At 38.1% G+C, this 24,034-nt stretch overlaps 1 protein-coding gene across 9 annotated transcripts in view; it reads right to left on the bottom strand.

The window, feature by feature from the left end:
* NUMB (NUMB endocytic adaptor protein) overlaps positions 1-21,972 on the bottom strand; it is a 159,543-nt gene extending 137,571 nt beyond the window's left edge. For 6 of the 9 annotated variants that reach the window (XM_087448264.1, XM_087448262.1, XM_087448270.1 and 3 more), the window contains exon 1: positions 21,882-21,966. The gene's annotated coding sequence lies outside the window, so the exon portion shown is untranslated. Of the gene's footprint in view, positions 1-21,661; positions 21,720-21,881 lie in introns of those variants that run through there. The other 3 variants (XM_014784383.2, XM_087448266.1, XM_087448263.1) reach the window with 3 other exon arrangements.
* Positions 21,973-24,034: the final 2,062 nt, after the last annotated feature.

Genomic DNA, 24,034 nt, shown 5'->3' with positions numbered 1-24,034 from the left:
TGATTTATATATACTAAAATTCACTTTTAAGTGTATACTTCTGAGTTTGAAAAACACATACAGTCATGTAACCATCACCATAATCAAGATATAGACAGACGTAGACCATATAGAACACCCAAAAAAATTCTCTCATGCCCTTCATAGTCAAACTGTCCTCCTACTCCTTGGCAACCACTAGTCAGTTTTCTTCCCTTTAGTTTTTCCATAAAAATGGAATCATAGAGTATACGGGCCTTTTGAGTCTGGTGTCTTTTACTTAGCATAACGCATTTGATATCTATCCATGTTGTTGCATGCACTGCCAAATAGTATTCCACTGAATGGATGTCCCAAAGTTTATCATTTCACCAGTTGAAGTACATTTGGGTTTGTTTCCAGTTTTTGGCATCAGCCTATGGGTTTCTGTGTGACTGTAAATTTTCATTTCACTTGAGTAAATACCTAGGAGTGGAACTACTGGATCATTATGGTAAGTCTATGTTTAACTGTATATGAGAACCTGCCAAACTGTTTTCCTAAAAGACTGTATCAACAATGAATAAGAGTTTTTTAATGGTTTTAAGGAAAAATAAGTTTAGATCTTATGTCACAAATTTCATAGAAAGATCCTAAATAGATCCAGATATTTATCAGAGGAAATTATTTTCTTGTCTCCTATTTACAGAAAGTAGAAGTTAACAAAGGAAGTTGATTTGATAAATATTTATATTTATCAAAGATTTTTTAATGGACTTTAAAATATGTCATGTTTGAAATCACATTCATAAGAGCTCTAGAGGTCACTAATTCTGTGTATGTGTCTACATGTGTGCATGCACTTCAATCCATTTGGCTAGAATGCGTGTTTAACCTGTCTATTTAGTACAGGAGATTCCAAGTGGTTAAGTCTGTATAAATTCTGGTCATTTGGGACATAAATGAGAAGCAAGCAGAAAGAAGAAAGACATATAAGATTTGATCTTTTCAACTCACTCGTTCAGCTGGCCCTCAGAAATAATTCTTAGTTCCTAATGAAACCACCTATTTGTGAAACCCTCCACTTTCTTCTTATCAATCTCCTGGTTTCACTTTCTTTTTTATCAGGTTTAGATTTCACAGTTCATCAATATAATCACTCCTCACACTCAAATTCAATGTTTCCCATGTCTCTCTCCTTCACGCTCTCTTAGAAAATTCTAGCTAACCTTCTCCGTGACTGCAACAGAGCAGTGGAATCTTGAAGAAAATCACATATCCAGGCAGACTGATTATTGTCATAAATTCACAATTAACAACCTCAACCACAGCAATATTACTCTAAAAGCTCCCTGTAGTGGCTGCTTTACACCTTTTCCTCAATCCTTAAATATCTCACCTCTCCTCCCCATTCCTCCCACCTCTTTTAATTTAAGACACTTTCATTAAGAAAGCAGAAGCCATCAGATGAAAGCTCCCTATTCTTTCCACAACCAAATCTGTAACACTCCTCTCAAACTGAACCAGTAATCTCCTTTTCCCCCACTTTAAAATGAGTAAGCATCTGATTACTATTAAAGGGCCACCAGTTTGCTCCTTGCATTACCTCTCACTTAAAGATTTCCTTTCTTCCATAATTCACTCTCTCCTGTATCATCAATCTTTCCTCCTCTACAAGATCATTCCCATTATCACGTAAATATTAACTGTCATATTTATATATTCTTAAAAGTATCTCATGATTCTCTACACAGCTATGCTCTGTCTCCTCTCTCACTTCTCAGTTACCCTTTATAGCCACACTTCTCAAAAAAGTATCAGCTCTCACAGTCTCTACTTCCTAACCTTCCATTCACTATTCAATCTGCTCCAAACTCGTCCACCTCCACAAGTTCACTGAAACTGTCCCTTAGACTTAAACAGATGGCACACTTAAAAGGATAAATGAAGAGAGCTTAATGGAGAGACTATTTACAAAGGTGTGGACAGCACTGATATATATTTATCAATCACTCAGGGATTAGCAATCAGGAAGCTATTATCTCTTCTAAACTCGTAGAAAGTACAAGGGGTACAAGTGCTCACCCCTCTGAAGCCTGAGGTTACTGGAACCAGAAAAAGCTATGGCAGTGGAAAAGGTACCATGCAGCTATGGGTAGAGGAATGCAGCCTCTGCCTAAACTGCAGCCAGGTAGCGAAGGAGGAAAGAGAATAAATACCCTAATCTCTTTTTCTTTCTGCTGTCCAATCTGTCAATTGTACCTCCACTGGCTGAACACAACCTGAAGCCAGAATGCAAAGAAGCCTAGGTGATGTAATCCACAGAGGTCAGCCTTCTGAGGCATCAAGCAAGGAAGAAAGGGGCAAAAATTGGATCTGGAGGGACACAGAGAAATTAATCAACACAAGATCACCAATAATTTCCATTTTGATAAATCAAATGGGCACTGTTCCTCTCTCCTCTGTCGGCTTCCATGACATGACAAATCCTGGTTTCCCCCTACAAAAAGCCACTTCTCTTTCAGCAGACAGCTGTATTTGGAGTTCTTCCAAGCTCAGGACCAGACAGCTGATCTCACCCTTTCCTCATGGCTCTCAATCCCATCTATATAATGACAATTCCCAGCAGTGCCTCTCCTTAAGCTTCAGCCTTCCATGTCCCAATGTTATCATTTAGATGTCTCTTGGAAATTTACAGATCCAAAACAATGATTCTCATCCTCTTAAAAAAAATGCTTTTTCCCAGTCCTCCTCTATCTCAATAAATACCAAGTCAGAAATTTGGGAATAACCCTTCATTCTTTTGATTCCTTTTTCTCCTTCACATCTAATCCATCAGTAAATCTTGAAAATTCTACTGCTAAAATGTATCTTAAATCCATTCACTTCTCTCTCTTCTTCCACCACCCTTCTAAATTCCTCTTCCTGCTTTCCCTCTTCCTTCCTTAAATCCAATTATTAGATAGTAGCCATAATGACCTTTTTAAAATGTAAATCATATTTAGGTTATCCTCTAATTAAAATCCTTCAACGGCATCCCATTACATTTAGAACAAAATCCAAATCCACTACAGTAACCTACAAGGCACTGCATGATCTGGCATCTTTATACCTATCTAACCTCACCTTTAAAGCCACTCTTCCTCATTCACTAAACTCAAGCCTCACTTCAGTTCCTCAAAAATTCAAGCTCCAGCCGGCCCCATGTCTTGGCGGTTAAGTGCACGCGCTCTGCTACTGGGGGCTCGGGTTTGGATCCCAGGGGCGCACCAATGCCCTGCTTCTCTGGCCACGCTGAGGCCGCGTCCCACGGACAGCAACTAGAAGGATGTGCAACTACGACATACAACTATCTACTGGGGCTTTGGGGGAAAAAAAACGAGGATTGGCAATAGATGTTAGCTCAGAGCCGGTCTTCCTCAGCAAAACGAGGAGGATTAGCACGGATGTTAGCTCAGGACTGATCATCCTCACAAAAAAATAAATAAATAAATAAAATAAAAAATAAAAAAATTCAAGCTCCTTCCTACGTTAACGTCTTCCCACATGCACAAAACACTCTACCTCCAGCTCTCTGCATGGTGACTCCTTCTAATTCTTCATATCAATTTAAATGTCAACCCTAAGTGTGGCCTTCACCAACAAGGTCAAAATTGGTTCCCTTGTTATTCTCTCATCACAGCATACTGTTATTTTCATCACATATTCTCAAATGGCAATTTTCCTATGTATTTATCTTCTCATTGTGCATCTGCTTCCACTACACTATAAGTTCCATGAAGGCAGAGAATATTAAATTAATTCAATTCAAACACCATTAAGGACCTACTACATGCAAAGAACTGTGATAGGCAACTGCGGGAATTACAAAGAATAAATCAAAGCGACAAGAATCCTGTTCCCAGTATGTATGTAATCTATTTAGGGAGAAAAACGTATACTTAACTATAATGCAAAGCAGACAATATGCCATATAATATTGGTATAAGTGCTATGGAATCAAAAGAGAAAGAGATAAAATGTAGAGAAAGTGATAAGAAAACCTTTATGTAAGAAGATGGTTCTATTATGGCTTGGAAGGATAACAAACAGAAAGCGTTCAAAGCAGACCAAACAGCCTTAATAAAAAGACAAAAAGGGAGAAAGTAAAGGGCATACAGGGAGAGAAGGTTAAAAGATCAATGCAGTTAGAGCATGGAGGAACTGTAGAGTTCTACTACAACGTTTGAAGATGTTAGGAAATAGGAAACAAAATTTTCAATGAGGGTGATACAGAACTCAACCTTGCCCACTATAAAATGAAAATATGAGGTATTTTCAAGTAAATGGAAACTGATGTCCTTTCCAGGTCTAAATTCCAAGTGATGGAACTCATATAGACAACTAGTTTTAAAGTAAAAGGTGCTCATTAAAAGCATATTTCATCAATGTCATGTGGAATTTATCACGACTTTTAAGGTGGTTTTAAACTATCTGTCTAAACAACAATTTTTCAAAAATCCACCTACTCTTTCCAAAACTTTAATCCAAAGGGAGTATGGAATAGGGTGGGAGAAGCATTCAAGGTATTTAATATTACACCCAGTCCAAATTTCAAACTAATTTAATTAAACACTTACAAAAGGAAAAGCCAAGTATGTTAATGGTATTCTCAAAAGTCAAGAGTCATAATTTTACTGATATTAACTTGTAACACATTGTTATCCATAAGCCTTTATAGGGTATAACTGGCTGTTGTTCATTCCATTCATTCAATGAGAACATACTGATTACCAATCAAATACCCAGAGACTCTAGGCAGTACTACAGTATAATACACAAAATCACAGAATTTTAAAGGTTAAGTGAGATTCAGAAAAATAATCAAGATAATTTTAAAGAATAACAAAGTAGGGGGATGGGGCCTCACCATATCAGATATCTGAATTTATTACAAAGCTACAGTAAATAAAGACAGTATAGTACTGGCTCAGGGATGGGCAAATAGAGCATAAAATAAGGCCCACATGTATATAGAAATATGACATATGATTTAAGATTCTCACTGAAGATCAGTGACGGATACTACTCAATAAACAGCGTCGGTACTACTTACTTTCTATATGAAAAAACTGAATTATATTCATTATATTATTCACTATAATCTTTTGAATAATTTAAATATATCAACATCAAAAAAACTTCAAAGATCATCCAGTCCAATACCATCACTTAGTAAAAGAAGAAACAAAAGACTCAGAGAAGTGAAAACATTTAGCCAAATCATAGAGTGTGGCAGCACAGGAGTTAAACTCATATCTCACGATTTACTTATTCAAGAATTTACATTCTCTCATTCAACACACGTGAAATGCTTCCCATCCACCCTAACTTCTTCAAGTCACCCATGATATCAACGATGACACCAAATCAGAAGTGGAGGAAAGGAAGCCACAAAAGACATGGTGAAGGAAAAAGCCAATATATACTTTCATTTCCCTCAATTCCCCAACCTTCTTTCAAGTAAACTGACCAAAATATCTAGTCCTCTCCTCAAAAATTAATCTTATCTAAACCCAAACTAATGACAAAAAAGAATTCCATGGTTTCAGTATGCAGGGAATTTAGAAAGAAAAGAATTTTAAGAACTGTGATTCTCGTGTCAACACATCATAAATTTCTATGAATATGAAGTATTTAGGTAGTGCTGTTATTAGGCCCAATATTTTTCAGACACAAGTTCCATCAACCTCATATCTCATTCAGTTTGTTTCCAGAGGATGTTAAACATTTACATTCAGAGATTTTCACAAAGACCAGTTAAACAAACACTGCTGAAGACAGTCTGAAAAGAGTTGCTCCAATTCTAAGACTCAATTAAGGTATAGAGAGAAATGACATGATCTCTAGGAAAGCACTCAATCTCAGGTTACTAGGGTTGTCCACCATCTGTTAATTTTGCTTCCATAAATCATCCCCCTAGGATACAGGACAGGAGTACTGATAATGAAGGGAGGGAGAACGGTAGACAGCATATGTGCAAACCTAGAAATCCCATTTTAAACTTTGGCCACCACTACCACACAATGATATGTTCTATAAAGAATGCAAAATTGATTGCATTTAACTGAATCACTATAGTGCTAAGGGTAAGAGCATGAGCTCTGGAGCCAGACTATCTAGGTTTCAATACCAGCCCACCACTTGCTCTATGATTTTGGGCAAATTGCTCAACCTCTGTGCCTCAGATTCCTCAACTGGAAAATAAAGATAATAATAGTACCTACCCTCATAGGGGTTATTACGAGCATTAAATTAGTGCATGTAAAGCACTTAGAACAATGCCTGGAATATAGCGTTAGCTGCTGCTAGTGTTATCATCACCTGATACCCTTACTAGACTAACAGTTCTCATGTGTGGCTCAAATACAGCCTAGTTTCCTAGCCAGATCATGCAATTTTAATGTTTCTGAATCAATGATTCAATACACAAAACTCAAAAAGCAGCTCTACAAAATACAGCCTGAAGTCTTCCTTCTGAATCATTTATTTATCAAAGTTCTCACAAATATTAATCAACAGCAAATGTTTACTTAACTCCAAGAAATCTATATGAATTATCACCATGATATGGAACGTCTAAAAAATCTTTTATAGGTGAAATAAATGTTTTTCATGTTACTTTTAATTACAAATTAATCTCTGATCTTACAAATCAGATTAATAAGTCTAGATCCATATGTAGTAATAAAACACACTGAATCTTCATTAAGATATTTATTAATCTGCAAATTTGCCTTTGTAAAGATTTTAACAAGAAAAAAAGAATAAGTGCTCAACATCTTTATTCATCTGAAAAATGCAAATCAAACCCATCCTAAGATATTACTTTATAAGCACTAGAATGGCTAAAATTCAAAGAGACTAACAACCCAAGTGGTGGCGAAGATATGGAGCTACTGGATCTCATACACTGCTACTGGAGAACCATTTGGCAATTTCTTATGAAGTTAAACATACATCTACCCTGTGACCCAACAATTCCACTCGTAGGTATTCAACCAAGAGATATAAAACAAATGTTCACAAAAAGACTTGGACAAGAATGTTTATAGCAGTCTTATTCACAACAGGCAAAAACTGGAAATAACTCAAATGTCTATCAAAAGGAGAATGGAAAAACAAAGTGTGGTATATTCATAAAATGGAAATCTGTGCCACCTAGGAAGTTATCCGTTGTTTGCAATAATGATTTAAATTTACTATTCAATGAGGATGTCTTATTTTTATTTTCTTCAAATTATGTCTCATTTTAAAATATATTTTAAACAATCCCTCGCTGAAGATAATTTTTGTTCTGAAAATAATCTTATTTTTTGTTTAGTAACTCACTTGAGTTTTCTTGCTACAATACAAACTTTTGAGGAATTTTTTAATTGGTGCTTTTAAAGAGGCAAATAAATCCCAGGGTTTTATTAAGTGATAGTCCCACGGAAACCGTTAAATTATTTGCACTTTCATATTTCTTTCTTATGCATTCTTGGTGCATGTTCATCCTGAGTAAAGCATTCGCTCTAGAAATTACCCACGTATAAAAAGAAGACTGGCTTGGGGCCAGCCCCAGTTGCCTAGTGGTTAAGTTCAGCGCACTCCACTTTGGCAGCCCGGGCTTCGGTTCCCAGGCACAGACCTACACCGCTCTGTTAGCAGCCATGCTGTGCTGGTGGCCCACATACTAAAAAACAGAGGAAGATTGTTATGGATGTTAGCTCAGGGTGAATCTTCCTCAGCAAAAAGAAAAGAAAAAGAAAAAGACGACTGGCTTAAAATGGCTACTGTGATGGAAACAATGTCTTAGGGAGATACAACTTGGACTTGAGGTAAACTGAATATTTAACACTGTGGTCTAGAGACTGCTTCAACGGCATTGTATTTAAAAGGGCATACTACAGCTGTAATTTTCTATTGATTATTCCCTAAATAAACAAGTAAATATAGGGCCGGCCCTGGTGGCCTAGTGGTTAAGTTTGGCACCCTCCACTTCGGAGACCCAGGTTCAGTTCCTGGTACCCAGTGGACCTACACCACTTGTCTGTCAGTGGCCACGCTACGGTGGTGGCTCACATACAAAAAGAGGAAGATTGGTAGTGGGTGTTAGCACAGGGCAAATCTTCCTCAGCAAAAAAAAAAAAAAATTGGGTAAAGAAGATGTGGTATATATATACAATGGACTACTACTCAGCCATAAAAAAGACAAAATCGTCCCATTTGCAACAACATGGATGGACCTGGAGGGTATTATGTTAAGCGAAATAAGCCAGAGAGAAAAAGACAAACACAGCATGATTTCACTCATATGTGGAAGATAAACTAACACACGGACAGAGAGAACAGTTTGGTGGTTACCAGGGGGAAAGGGGTTGGGGGTGGGCACAAGGGGTGAAGGGACGCATTTATATGGTGACTGACAAACAATAATGTACAACTAAAAGTTCACAATGTTATAAATTACTATGACATCAATAAAAAAAAGAAAAGTAAATGTACAAAACAAAATGAATTTCAGAAACACGTTAAGCAAAAGAAGCTAGATAAAAAGAGTACATATGGTATTATTCTATTAATATGAAATTTAAGAACACACAATCAGAAAGTAGTTGTGAAGAGGGAAGGAAAAACTAAATTGAAACGCGCATGAAACAATTTTTTGGTAATCATTTATGTAAATTATATAACAGCTTTGAATATTATCCATCCCTAGATTCCACATAAAAATTAGAGGTCACTCAAAAAAAAAAAAAGTCAAAGAACAGAAACATAACTTCACTTAAAGGAAATAATGATCATATTTAAAATGTTCCACTAACGATCAAATAAATAAAAATTTCAGAAACCAGTTACTATTTTCTCCCTATCAAATTAGCAAATATTTTTAAATGATAACTCTGCTGGCAAAGTTATATATCTCAATCTCATATATTGCTAATGGGAATGTAAACTGGTACAACCTTTCTAGAAAGTAACTGTACAATGTTTTGCTCTCGAGTGTCCTAAGAAATGTATACCTAGATTTCATAATTCTACTTCAGGAATCTATCCTAGGAACACAGAAATGTGGACAAAGATTTTCGTTTAACAATATTCACTGAAGTTTGGTTTGTAATCAGAAAGTAATAAACAATCTAAATGTGAACACTATGGAAATTGGTTGCACAAATAATGATATATCCATTAATGGAATATTCTTCAGTTGTTTTAAATTCTTTTCAAATAATTCTAATGATATTAAAATGCATGTTAAAAAAAAAGCAGCTCCAGGGCCGGCCCCGTGGCTTAGCGGTTAAGTGCGCGCGCTCCGCTGCTGGCGGCCCGGGGTTCGGATCCCGGGCGCGCACCAACGCACCACTTGTCCGGCCGTGCTGAGGTCGCGTCCCACATACAGCAACTAGAAGGAAGTGCAGCTATGACATACAACTATCTACTGGGGCTTTGGGGGAAAAAATAAATAAAATTAAAAAAAAAAAAAAAGCAGCTCCAAAATTATGTATAAATATATAGTAAAAATATGCAAGAGGAAAAAACAGAGACAATAAATGTTGATGTCATTTAAAAAAAATAATTAGGGGCCAATATCACAGAAACTATGATTACATTTCACAAGTGTCTGGGCTTCACTGTAAGAACACATAGGATACCCCTCACTAACTAGGTCTACTGGAGGGGGGAAAAAAAAAGACCAAAAGAATAAGAACATTCATTAAAGGAACACACCATTAATACTATTTCAGATACAAATAGCCAGCTTATCAAATGAAGACAAAGTCCTTCAGGGTATGCCAAGAAATCTGTAACAAGAAAAAGTTACAGAATTCAGTACAATGCAAATATATACCAATCGTGTTTAATTTGAGCTAGGGAAAATAATTAGATGATTTAGTGATTTTCCACAGGACTGAACTCAGCTCTTTTACAAAGCAACAAAAGAAGAAGGGAAAGGCACAGCAAGAAGTCAAGCCAGCAACCTGATTTCCCAGGAAATTGGTTCTTACTTGGCAAAGTACTGGCCTCATATTCTAAGCAAGCAGAACTCTACAGAGATGAGACACATAAAATCCAAATACTCTGTAAATGATGTATACTTTTCCCTTTGCTCTTAAGATCTCCAAAAGAGAATAATTAATGCTTATTAAAACATAGGAAAAAAGTTAAAAGCCCAATTTAAGAGTTAAATGTTCTATAAACAAAGAAAAAGTTTTTTTCAAAATGCTAAATCTCACAAGGTCTAAAATAACTATCATATTTTTATTATTCTTTAAATGAAAAAGAAAATACCGTGTTATTTCTAACCTTCAACTAGGATTACATGGAAAAGAAAACTTTGATATTAATGATAAGTCTGGATTTTAAATTTACCAAGGTTAAAAATCCTTATAATTTTTCTCTATAATGTTTTAAATCATCCCTATAGAACATTTCCTTGACTTTCCAACTTAAAAAATAAAGTCTTAGTATTTGATCTCCTTCAGAAAAAGGCTATGTGTAATAACCCAAAACAAGAGTCTTCTTAAGATAAAAAGGTTAGGAGGTGAGTTTGAGTTTTAGGAAAGGAGGGAGTGAGGGAGAGAGAGGAAAAGAAGAAGGGGCATAATACAAGCTTTTCTTCAAGCCACGTGTTTAAAAATCTGACCCTGATTTCCATTAAATGGTCCAGCATTGAAGTTTCTGTAGAATTATGGACACAAGGTTGCCCAGTAGGCAGAAAAATGTCTGCTGAACTTCATTTAATGTTCAAGTATAAAGTAATTTAAGGATGAAATTATACAATTGTATACAGTCATGCTTAACAATGGGGATACATTCTGAGAAATGCATTGTTAGGCGATTTTGTTGTTGTGCCAACATCATAGAGTGTACTTCCACAAACCTAGATGGTATAGCCTACTACACACCTAGGCTATATGGTACTACTGTTACGGGACCACTGTCGTATACGCGTTCTGTTGCTGACAGAAACGTTATTATGCGGCACATGACTGTATTTAAATCAGTGGGTTCATATATAACCCGTTCTTGTAACTCTAAACTGCTTCCCTCCGCACCATGACCCCAATTGCCACCAAAAGGTCAACAAAGTGCTACTTTGAAAAATTAGTAACAAAGCAGAAAATTTTAAACTTTTCTAACAAGCCAATAAACAAAAAATAATGGTCTCAACAAATGGTGCTGGGACAACTGGATATCCATATGCAAAAGAGTTAAGATGGACCCCCTTCTCTACACAATACATAAAAATTAACCCAAAATGGATCATAAACCTAAATGTAAGAGCTAAAACTACAAAACTCTTAGAAGAAAACATAGGCATAAATATTCATGACCTTGGATTAGGCAATAGTTTCTTAGATATTATACCAAAAGCACAAGCAAAAAACAAGCTGGACTTCATCAAAATGAAAAACTTTTTGTGCTTCAAAGGACACCATTAAGAGAATGAAAACACAACCCACATATCGGGAAAAAATATTTGCAAATCATACCTCTGATACGGGACTTGTATCCAGAATATATAAAGATTTTTCTTATAACTCATAACTCAATAATAAAAGATAAATAATCTCATTTTTTAAATGGACAAGGGATCCGAATAGACATTTCTCCAAAGAAGATATACAAATGGCCGATAAACCCATGAAAAAATTCTCAACATCATCAGCCATCAGGGAAACGCGAAATAAAACAACAATGAGTATTCACTTCATATCCACTGGAATGGCTATAATCAAAAAACAGAGATAATAACAAGTGTTGGTGAGGATGTGGAGCAATTGGAATGTTCATTCCCACTGCTGGTGGGAATATAAAATGTTGTAGCTACTCTGGAAAACTGAGTTACCATATCACCCAGCAATTCCACTACTAGGTAAATACCCAAGAGAAATGAAAACACATGTCCATACAAAAACTTGTACACAAATGTCCATAGCAGCTTTATTTGAATTGCCCAAAACTGGAAACAATCTGATGTCTATCAACAGGAGAATAGATTTTAAAAATTGTGATATATCCATATATTAGAATACTACTCAGCAACAAAAAGGAATAAATTACTGATACACAAAATAACATGGGTAAATCTCAAATTAATTAGGCAGAATAAAAGAAGCCAGACCTCCATCTCAAAAAAGGAGTATACACCATACAATTCTCTTTCCATAAAATTCTAGAAAATGCAAACTAATCTATAATGACAACAGATTAGTGGTTACTTCTGGGGGTGGAAAGGGAGAGTGAGATTACAAAGGGGCAGAAGGAAACTTTTAGAGTGGTGAGTATATTCCTTATCTTGATTGTGATGTATACACAGGTAAAAACTCATCAAACGGTATACTTTAAATACATGCAATTTCACTGTATGTGAATTATACCTGAATAAAGCTATCCCCAAAAAAGAAAAAGAATGCACATGCCATGTTGGGGGAATAGAAGTATACTAGTGTTTCTGAAGTGGTATATTTGGGTAAGAAAAGGGTAGAAAGAGTAGGCTGAGAATTTTTAAGTATGATGAATCTTTTTAAAAGTCAAAATATTAACTGATCCCTACATGGTAATAGCTGAATTTCCAGCATCCACTGATGGAACAAATAGTCAAAACAATCAAAGTTACTATGAATTTAGTCTAGCCTTTAAAATAGAGATTTTTAAGATTCATCTCAACATTTATTTGAAGAATATGGATACTGTTCAAATATATTTGTATATATGGACAAAAATAATAAGTTCTAAATATATATGCATATACTTGCTAAATATATATGCATATGCAACTTACAATATATGCATATATTTAGAACTTATTATTTTTGTCTACAAATAATATTTGATGAGCAAACGGATTTTAAGAACCCTTTACTAACTACAGAAAACATCCCTCCCCAATCCAAAGAGTTGCAGGTAACAGTTTGAGAACTGCTGATAAAGATATTCAATGCCACGGATATTCAGTACTTAAATATTAGCTTAAATGAAACAGAAGTCATATCTAATGAAAAATTTATGTAAAAGGTTCCATAGCTACACCCTATAATCCTAAAAAATTTAAGAATTAGTTATAACACTGCTAAGCTGGGTGTAAATAATTAAGAATTTACTGTGACTTAAAGGCAAAAATACAGCTGTATTAAAATAAAGATTCAAGTTTTTCCACAGATTGACGGGACTAAAAATAAGACAACAGAGTCAAGAATTCAAGATTGCTTTTAATGTCTAAATGAAGTTTAAGTTTCATAGTTCAACTTAATATACAAGACTCTTTTATAGTCCATGCAAAAAAACACAGAAAAAGCTTTTACCTCCTATCAGCAATCCTGAATCCCTACAACAGTAGCTAACATTTACTAAGTATTTATTATGAGCTAAACACTGTATTAAACGCTTTACATGAGTTATCTCATATAATCTCCAAAGCGATTTATCTCACAGATGAGAAAACTGAAGCTAAAAGAGTTAACTTGCCTAAAGTAGAGCTGGATTTGAACTCAAGTAGTCGGAGTTCATTTAGCTGACGTCATAAACTCAACTCTCAATCAGGGTCTTCCTATCAGCACATTTATGTATGCCAGAAAACACCAAAAAAGATAAAACAAAGTCCTTACTGCAAAAAATTTACAACTTCATGAAGAGATTAAATCCAATATCACAAAATAACTTCTAAAAAAAAATTCTCAACAATATAATACCAAAATGTATGGTTTCTACAATTAGGCTGAATATAAGAGAAAGAGATCATTAAGAAATGAATAGCTTTTGAGGTAACATGTTAACATTTTTAGAAATGATGACCAGACATATATATGAACATTTACAGTTCATTTTCTTCCCAATATTTTCAATACAGTATTTAGTATTGTATTCCTTGCAAAGGCAAAGAAGACTTGGCTATCATAGAAAATATCATCCCTCCATACTAGCAATAATAAATAATTTTCAAAAGTAAGAATGAATCACTCTTTAAAACAGTTAACCATTCAAAAATTATGTTCATTGATAAAATTTAAAGAAAACCCATTATATCATGAATGTTACGGAAATTACACACCTGCTTTCATCAGAGACAATTTAAGAGATAATACAGCTTTTAACAGCTTTCTATAGATGCAGAAAGATTTTTCTTCACCTTTGACCGAATCCTTAACTAAGGAAGGTACAGGATTTAACTTATGAAATAAAATCCACTTCTAGGGGCCAGCCCAGTGGTGTAGTGGTTAAGTTCGCGCGCCCCATTTCGCCGGCCCGGGATCCACAGGTTGGGATTCCCGGCAAGCACCGACTCACTGCTTGTCAAGCCATGCTGTGGCAGCATCCCATATAAAATAGAGGAAGATGGGCACAGATGCTAGCCCAGGGCCAATCTTCCTCAGCAAAAAGAGGAGGATTGGCAACAGATGTTAGCTCAGGGCTAATCTTCCTCAAAAAAAATTTTTTTTACTTCTACTTGAATAGTGAAGTGGAATGTATTAACTACAGGGGAAGATAAACTGATTCTTTCTAACAGGCATTTAGAACTAATTCAAAATCATTAACTCTATAGTGTTCAATTGTTTCTTCTAGTAGTAAGGTTAATGGTTCCCACTGTTAACAAAAACTCATACATAGGTGGGAGAGGATTAAGTAATATGCTAAACAGCCTGTAACCATATGATAAAATATTAGCCTTAATTGCCCCATGTGTTAGTCTAATCCACCAAACTAAACCAACCACAAAAACAAACTAAGGTAGCAAATGCTTAAAATACATGTAAAATTTTAAAGTCAACTCTGGTTTTCCTAACTGCTATACTGCTTATATCACAGTATTTGGAATATTAGCCCCTCCTAGAAACAGAAGTCTATAATAGACCTCATATTGTTACGATTATTAATAATTAACACCACCAAGTATTGAGTGTCCACTATGGGCAAGGCACTATACAAAATGCTTTTCATTTAAGTCTCACTATCACCCTAGTAAGGAGGAGAGTAAAAGCTCCATTTTATGGATGACAAAACTGAGGCTAAGAGAGGTTTAATAAACTGCCCAATTAGTAAATGACAGAGCCAGGATTCAAAAATACGGTCATACAATTACAAAACTTGGATTTTGTCCATTCTATCATGCTTCCTCAGAACACAAATGATACCTTTTTCAATTTCATAATAGGATAGTTACAAATATACTTCTGTCATTATCAGGCTAGTCTACGGTTCTGTGAGATTCTAGATTGAAAAAAAGGTTTATCTTGATTAAAGAATATTGGGAGCTAAAATTCCTTATAATAAAGTTGGTTACATTAAAAACAATTAAGTAGGGGCTGGCCTGGTGGCATAGCGGTTAAGTGTGCGCGCTCCACTGCAGCGGCCCGTGGTTCGGATCCCAGGGGCGCACCTACGCACTGCTTGTCAGGCCATGCTGTGGTGGCATCCCATATCAAGTGGAGGAAGATGAGCAAGGATGTTAGCCCATGGCCAGTCTTCCTCAGCAAAAAGAGGAGGATTGGCGACAGATGTTAGCTCAGGGCTAATCTTCCTCACTAACTAACTAAATAAATAAATAACTAAATATAAATAGAAACAATTAAGTAAATAAACCTGCATAAATTATGCAAAGCAGCACCACGTAACACAAGTGAAAGGTATTGTTACCAATTTCACCTCACTCCGGTGGGACTCCAACCCACACTCAGAGGAGCTCCAAGGAGGGACCCATGGGTGGGCCTTGTACCCACAATCGATCCCTTCTTCAGAGGGTTCTTTCCTGGTCGGTGTCTCAGATTTGAAAGGTAATCAAAGCTGAGCGTTCCACAGCACAAGCTTTATCCAATGGCCAAAGAATGGAGAAGTGGGAATTAAGTTCACAAAATGAACTTAGCTCCTGGGGTGATTAACCAGCTATTATAAGGGGTCCAGGTAATGAAGCGGAGGAATATCCGTAGTTATTCGGGGAAATGGGTAGGCTTTTTTGGGGAGCAAGGGTGCCACTTCTTTTCTTTCCTTATTTGATTATATCCTGCCATTGCCAAGGTAGCTGTAAACTGCTAAGGTATACTTGTGCATAAATGACCAGGACAAAAGCATCACTAATTTTTACTTTTCTAAGGTCAAAGGTAGCCAAGGTCAATCTTAAATAAAGTTATGAATTTTGCTTTTTTCTGTGTTCCTAGCTTCCCCAGTGTTGCCTTTATTCAGAAGCCAAGCAGTGTTCTACAGCTTTCAAATCTTCTTTCTAACTAACTAAACTGGAAAAAATCTGATAATAATCATTTTCCTAATTAACTATATACACCTTAATATAAACAAGTTACCACAATTAAGATTTTGCTATCTAATCAGAGAACTCAAGATTTCGACCCTGATTAGAAGAATGTAAGGAATCAGCAAGCCAGTGGGAAGAAACAGAGTTCTGGTGAGGAGAGGAGGAGTCCCTGAATATTCATTATTAATATAGCTGCTCCATGGTTAATCTATTTAAAATGACTGGGGGCCTCTTTCTACTGCTTAATCCCAGACGCCACTGGAAAGGACAAGTGAGAAGGCTTGGCCTAGTTACAATTGCCAGGGACCTATTCCCAAAAGCTGCAAAAGTGGAGACAAATGTCCAGCCTTCTAAATCCCCATGGTCCTGCCCAGGCTCCCATCCTCTAGGACTAGCAACTCTCAGTCTATTCACTTACATTCTGACATGCTTTCCTGAGTAGAAGAAAACAAAGGAAGAGTTATAGCAAGCAGTGGAAACTGCAGAGAATGAAAAATATGTCCATGGGAGAATGCTGCAAATAGGATCATCCTCCTTTACATATGTCACTCCAGGAAAACTGCCAAGAACGGCTCACTCCTCTAGACATACTTCCTGCAGATCCTCCAGACTCCTCTTTAAACACGTCAGTATTCTCCTCATTCTCCCTTAGTTTCAATCCTCCTTTTGCCCCAAGATTTCCAAGTGCATATTTTATATTCTCAAAAATATATGGCTATATCATAATGACATACTATTTATCAGTACCTGTGTCTCACACCTGAACAAACATCCTAAAGTCTTATATAGTATTTCTACCTTTAATAATGAAATTTCAATGTTACATTACTGAAACAACTTTTCTTTGCAAATAAAGGATTTATCATAATGTCAAGATAAAAAAATATGCAATTTTTTTAATATTTAAAGAGTATAATCTAATTGTTTTCTTTCTCCCTAGCCCTATTAAGGAAACATATATCAGAGTTCAGAAATAGGCAGAATTCAAGATCCTGTCTGTAGAAATCAAAATCTATTGAACACAACAGATGTGTTTCACAAGTCCAAAATGAAATGTAGCATTTCAGGTACTCTATTAAATAAAAGACTTTTTTTTTTTTTAAGATGATAAGTTTACCAAAGGACCTTTTCCAATAAAAGGAATTCTCCCAGCAAACTAAACACCAGACACAGGTGTTTTGTACTTGTACAGAACTAGATCTTCAGGCTCCAACATTTCCATTAGGATTTATTGTATGAGTAGTTGGAGGGCAAGAAACAGAGAAAGGAGATCAGAAGCTATTTACAAAAGAAGACAAAACTTTACTGAAACAGAAAATAAACTTAATTACTAGTGTTAATTGAACTTCTACTCTTTAAAATCACTTACCTGAATAATCTTTGATATGTGAAATTGGGTCTCATTAAATAAATTGTACAGTCAGGAGCACACAGTTTCTTTGGGACTTAAAAAACCACCATTTAGGGGCCGGCCTGGTGGCGCAAGCGGTTAAGTGCGCGTGCTCCGCTGTGGCGGCCCAGGGTTCATGGGCACCGACTCACTGCTTGTCGAGCCATGCTGTGCTGGCATCCCATATAAAGTGGAGGAAGATGGGCACGGATGTTTAGCCCAGGGCCAGTTTTCCTCAGCAAAAAGAGGAGGATTGGTGGGCTCGGCCAGTGGCTTAGTGGTTAAGGGCACGCGCTCCACTACTGGCGGCCCCGGTGGATCCTGGGCGCACACCTACGCACCGCGTCTCCGGCCATGCTGAGGCCACGTCCCACATACAGCAACTAGAAGGATGTGCAACTAGGACATACAACTATCTACTGGGGCTTTGGGGAAAAAAAGGAGGAGGATTGGCAATAGATGGTAGCTCAGAGCCAGTCTTCCTCGGCAAAAAGAGGAGGATTGGCATGGATGTTAGCTCAGGGCTGATCTTCCTCATAAAAAAAAAACAAACCACCATTTATTCAACTACAGAGTAACAAATCTCACTGTAAAATGAGTTGAGCAATCAGAGCTATTCATAGATAAGTATAGTTAAATTATGAATGAATAAAGTCCATTTATTAAAAAGCAAATAATTAAACTGGTTAATGTTCACAATTATGAAGAACGAACTTTTATATTTTTCCCACACTCGATTATTAAGATTTTACATTCCTCCATCGGTTAGTAAAGAACTGAATGATCTATACAAATGTGCCCACCAACTGTACAATGACTTAAAGAACAACCATTTTGGTGGTAGGGCTACTCCATTTAACTCAATGCAAGGAATTCAAAAGCTTTCATCCTTGGAACCTTTGTCACAAAAAATTAGTCAATTTGTTTTGTGAAAAGACTGCTTATGTTTTTCAACTCAAACATGCAATGATTATGTTTTGCAGTCCTCCAAACAAAAATAAAAATTTTAATGAAATATAAAAACCTGAAATACAACTAAAAATGATTTTTGAGAGAGAAAAAACTACCTAAAAATCCTGATGCAAAGCTACACCAATAGTTTCTTCACACTTTCATAAAACATTAATAAAAGGGTTACATAAATCCTTGGATTAAAGATTAAAGATTTTTAAGAGAGCTGCAAGAATCTCTTTCAGTTTTCAATACTGCTTTCTCTGTTCTTCTATCCACAAAAACAGATCTAAATTGACTCTTTCTAAATACAAATCATCTACTTTTCAAGAGAAGAAAAATCAAACCAAGAACAGCACAAAACTTACATATATATTCTTAATATAGCTTAAAATAAGTATTGTAGATTACATTTAGGTCCCTCAAATAAGTTAAATTTACAACATATGCGATATCCAGTTCCTTCTCCAACGAGAAAACCATCAACACAATAGCTCCCGCAAAATAAACTATTTACTTTGTAGTTAAGCCTCTATCCCAGGTGTATTTTACTGTCAAGTATTATCACTATTCCCTCTTCAAAAATCTAGATATATAAAATACACAAGTATATCCGGTTCCCTTAAAAATGCTTTTATATTATATGCTTTGTATTAGTGTAAGGCAATAAAAAGCTTTAAGATGCATTTACTCTCTAAAAAGGAAACACCCTTTCACTTTTCTCTTTTGAAAAATGTGCTTGGTTTTTACTTATTTTCTATACATGAACTGTTCTCAAACCAGCCCATTTCAGTGTTAGTTGTTTACTGTCAATATGTCTGTGTATACTCAGGTTTTTTTACAGACACTGCTTTACGGTACAGTGGGGAAAAAAAAAAAAAAAGAGAAGGTAAACAAGAGGGCACAAGAGAGACAAGAGTGTACCACATCTGAGAAACACCAGTCAATTTCATTTCCCTGCTTCAAATTCCCTTAAATCCTCACGCCCAAGATTCTCAGTTTCTAAAGAGGCATAACACAATATGCGATAAGGCAAACACAGGAGAAACCAAATCAGAAACTGAAGAAATTTAATAGACTGTATCACCATCTGAGAAAAAACTACCACAAAAAGAAGAAAAATAAACAAATAAATAATAAACCCAGTCCCTAGATACCCCTAGTGCTTTTGCTGCACTGCATGGCTCAAAACAATTTTTCAAACTCTTTTGACTGTGAGCAATACATTTTACATTGTGACCTAGTTCACGCATGTATGAGAAAAGTTTCCCAGAACAACACTTTTCCCTACTAAGTGCAGTGCCAGTCAATTCTGTTCTATTCTATTTCATTTTATTTTCAATGCTGGTGGTAACCCACTAAATCAATTTCATAAATTACTAATAAATCATGATCCACAGTCTGAAAAAACATAGCCTTAAAATAAGGTATCCCTTATACTAGGATCTTTTTTGCAATTTGCCTCTACCTGTCTCTAACAGGGTAGACAGATATTTTCAAGTTGCTACATTATTACTGTTTTCATTAAAGCAAGCGCTTCTTAACGTGTGGTCCCCTGACCATAAGCATCACCTGAGATAAATGCAAATTCTCAGGCCCCATCCCAGACCTACTCAATCAGCAACTCTGGGTGGGGCCAGAAGTCTGTATTTTACCAAGCCCTCCAAGTGATTCTGGTGCAAGCTAGTTTGAGAACTGCTGCGTTAAAGAACTCAGGTCTGTCTTTATCCTTTATTTAACAATCCAGTACACAGCGCTTACTCTGTGCCAGTCACTATTCTAAAAGCTCTACAAATACTACCTCGTGAGGAAAAAAAAAACCCTATGAAGTAGGAACTATTATTATCCCTATTAAACAGAGGAAACTTTTGCACAGAGAGGTTAAGTTGTTCAAGCTAAGTGGTGGAACTGGAATTCAAACGTATTTCTAATTTAGCAAGGATATGCCTATCCTTTTCGCGACTCTCCTGTCTTATCAAGTCCCCAGTCCTATTCCTTTAGTTCAGCTACTCCTCCCCTTTCCCCTTTCAAATTCCCCATCCTGTCAACGTCCTGATTTTCTAATATTACTGCTGTCATCTTAAAACAATTGTTTTTTCTAAAGCACTGGAATGCAAGTCACTTAGTCTTGCTTTTAGGACCTTTCCTCAGGTCCTAGACGGCATCTTAGTATTATGAAGCTAGGAAGTGTCTTCTATTTCTGAAGTCCTTAGAACCTATTAATGACCCCACTGTTAACTTCTCATATCTACTATTCTGGCTGGTTTCCACAAGACCACTCCTCTGTTCCGAAGCAACTTTCTCGCTCCCTCCTACTGCGCCCTAGCTACTACTCCCTTCCCACAAGGAAATTATTTCTCCCTGCCCACCCCCGTGTCATTTTGCTTGACTCCTCTCCAACTGAGAAAACTTCCACTCCCCTGCCAGACCCCTCACCCCCGTCCCGTCTTAAACCCGAGGTACGCCTCGAGGATATTTTTCCCGGTCCACCGAGGATCCTCAGCTCCAGGAGGTCCCAGCCCAGTCTGGGGTCTCCCATCCCAGACCAGCGGCAGGGGGCCGGGCGCTCCGGGGCCTCCCCAAGCTGGTCAAGGTCTCCACAGGTCCGACCCTCCTAACTCCCGCAGCTCCCTAAGTCCCCAGGAACCCTCCTCCCTCGGACAGCGGCCTTTCTCAGGAGGGTCCCCAGCCCCCTCCCTGCCTTTCCTCAGACGCCCTTGCCCCAACCCAGGGCGCTCCCTGTCACCTCGGACCCCGGCCGCCCTCGGTCTCCCCACCGCCCTTCTCCCTCGAACCCGAGCCATTCCCAGTGTCCCGGCCCCCCCAGCTCCCTCCGCTCGGGCCGCTCCCGGGCTTCCCGGGTTCCCCTTCTCCCTTGCACCCAAGCTGTCCCGGGTATTCCCGAATCACTCGCCGTCGGATCAGATCTTTACCGGTCACCGCAGGTCACCCCCTCTCTGGGACTCCGGCCGCTCTCCCGTCTCCCCAGGGACCTAACCCTCACACATCAGTCGCCAGTCAGTGCCCCAGACCCGAGCGGCTGGACGTCCCAAGGGAACTCCGGTCTCACCCACTTCGGTCCGGCCCCAGCCTACCTTGCCGACGCGAACTCCGCGGCCGGGAGCCACGCCATTCTCCCACCAGCACAGTCAGCGCGAACTCGCCGCCGCCGCCGCCCCCGCCCCGGCCCCCGCCCCGGCGCGACCCAGCCCGCAGTCCAGGCCCTCTGCCTCTGGCCTCCGCCTCCGGAGCGCCAAGCTGGAGTTTCCGCCCCGCGACGGCCCCAAACCTCAGGCCCGCGTTACAGGCACTCACCTGCCGCTGCCCGCGACTAACTCTAGCGCCACTGCCTCTACCTCGGCCGCCAGCAGCCACCTAGCGCCACCACCTCCCCCATGACAACAGGCCCACCCCGTTTCATACTTCCTACCTGTCCATTGGATAGTGGGGCGGCTGCTCTCTGCTCTGACTGGCTTGATTTACCTGTCCGTCATAGCCTCCTCACCGCCCCTTTTCCTGGACCCGGTATTAGCACCCGCCCGGACCTGGAGCGTCCCAGACCAAGCTTTAGTTGTAATTGGTTGACGGTTGGGCAGTTCGAAATTATGATAGGCTGGCGAAAGTGTCTGTTAAGTCAACTGGCAAGCGATATGACCGCCACGGTTGGTTCAAGCTTAGGCACAGTTTGGTTGCGCAGTAGAAAGCAAGGAAGGGGTTGATGCTCACATCCGAGGTTACCGGAGAAAGGTTAACTCTTTGTTGTAGAGTGCAGACTGTAAACTCATCACTTTCTCCAGCTCCCTCCCTATAAGGAGAAGCTTATTTCCCCTTCTTTTCTTGAGGTCTCAATGCGCTCAATTTCCTTGAAGTTCTTTCCAGAAGTCTCTATGCTAAAGGACAAAGCACAACTTTATTTAGAAGAAATCAGTCCACTTCGGTTGCAATTATAAACGTCGTTAATAAACTGAAGCGGCGTGTGGAGTGTTCTCCAGCTTCCAGACTCACCCCTGCTCCTGCGAAGTGACCAGGCAGCCATCGGCAAGTTTGGACTACAGTTTACCCTTGTGATGCTCTGGAAATGAGAAGTCCGCACCCCCCCGCCCCCGCCCCCACAACGTGATTTTTATATTCAGCAGTTCTTAAATAGCGGTAGTAGATGTGTGTCAGATACTTAAAAAGCTTGTCTTTTTTTTCTAAACCTCTCTTCTTCCTAGCGGTCTAAATTAGAACCATTGAATGAATTGCAGTTCTTTTCTCACATTGGCACAATGCGCAAGAATAAAGGATTGCATTTTTTTATTCGTTTGGGTACAAATCACAGTAGGCACTTTTGAGAAATCTGATGTTGCTATAAAAACTCTAGTGCTCCTAGAAATGTATCCATCATTAGCTTTTTGCTTTTCTTTTTTATGTCCACTCACTTTTCCGGCTCCTAAATAACAAAATGCGGGCCTGATTACTCTTTCAATTTCTAAATCAAATTTAAACGCACCTTCCTCACAACTCCATCTATAATACACAAACCCATGGGCCATGAAACATACACCCAGGGATGGGTTGGGACAGGGCAAGGAGGTATTCCTCTCACAAGCGTTGCTTTATGATTGGGAACTTCCTGTGGGACCAAGAATCTGGACTTTGGAAATTTTGTGCTTTGCCCCTTTCTTCTTCCTGCTAACTCTTTGTCTCATATCTCTTCTATTTACCCTCCTGTCCTTTGCAGGGCAAGGACTCTAAAACTGTATGGTGCATTTTCCAGGAAAAAATTGTATATTTTCTCGCCTATATTTTTAGTCAAATTTGAATAAACTACATACCTCTATAACCAAACTAAGCAGAAATTATTCCTCCAGTAAATATACATAACAATAAGGTGTCTTTTCCTAGTTATTTTCCAGAACTTTCCTCCCCCTTCTCTCATCCTCACCTTCCAATTTAGAAGTAACCTCCCCTTCAATTCAATGACTCATAAAAAGCCTGTAAAGGAAAGTGGAAAAGCGAAAATAACTTCAGAGATGTCTGAATCATTCAGTTGAAGGAAAGATCAGACATTGACCATGATAAGATGGAATCCAAGACATAAGGCAAGCCTGAACTAATATCCCATAACAAATGCAGTAACATGCAAATATGAAGATGCTCCAATGAGAAGGAGGTATCAGTATGTCCTTTCACAGGCTTTTAATATATTACCAGCAGCTTTCTTCTCTCTAGTCTTGGCAGTGTGCCCTACCTACCAATTTTAGAGCAAGTTAGAAGGCAATTAATGTCCTGGCGGATAGGAAACAATAACGTCATGGGAGGGCATGGCCATTATTATGGTACTTTGGGTAATAATGACTCTTGCACAGCCCTAGTGACTAGGTGCCACAGAGAACATAGAATTAGGCCAGCCTCACTAAGAGGGCTTGCCATCTAAGTTCAGGAACTCAACAAAATTACTATCACAAAACTAGGAAAATTGCCAC

This window comes from Ceratotherium simum, chromosome 24 (genome assembly GCF_057802395.1).
Source record: "Ceratotherium simum simum isolate JZ-2026a chromosome 24, ASM5780239v1, whole genome shotgun sequence".
NCBI classification, from domain to species: Eukaryota; Metazoa; Chordata; class Mammalia; order Perissodactyla; family Rhinocerotidae; genus Ceratotherium; species Ceratotherium simum.
Note: the sequence above shows the minus strand (reverse complement) of the source record. Positions and strands in the feature narration are given on the sequence as shown.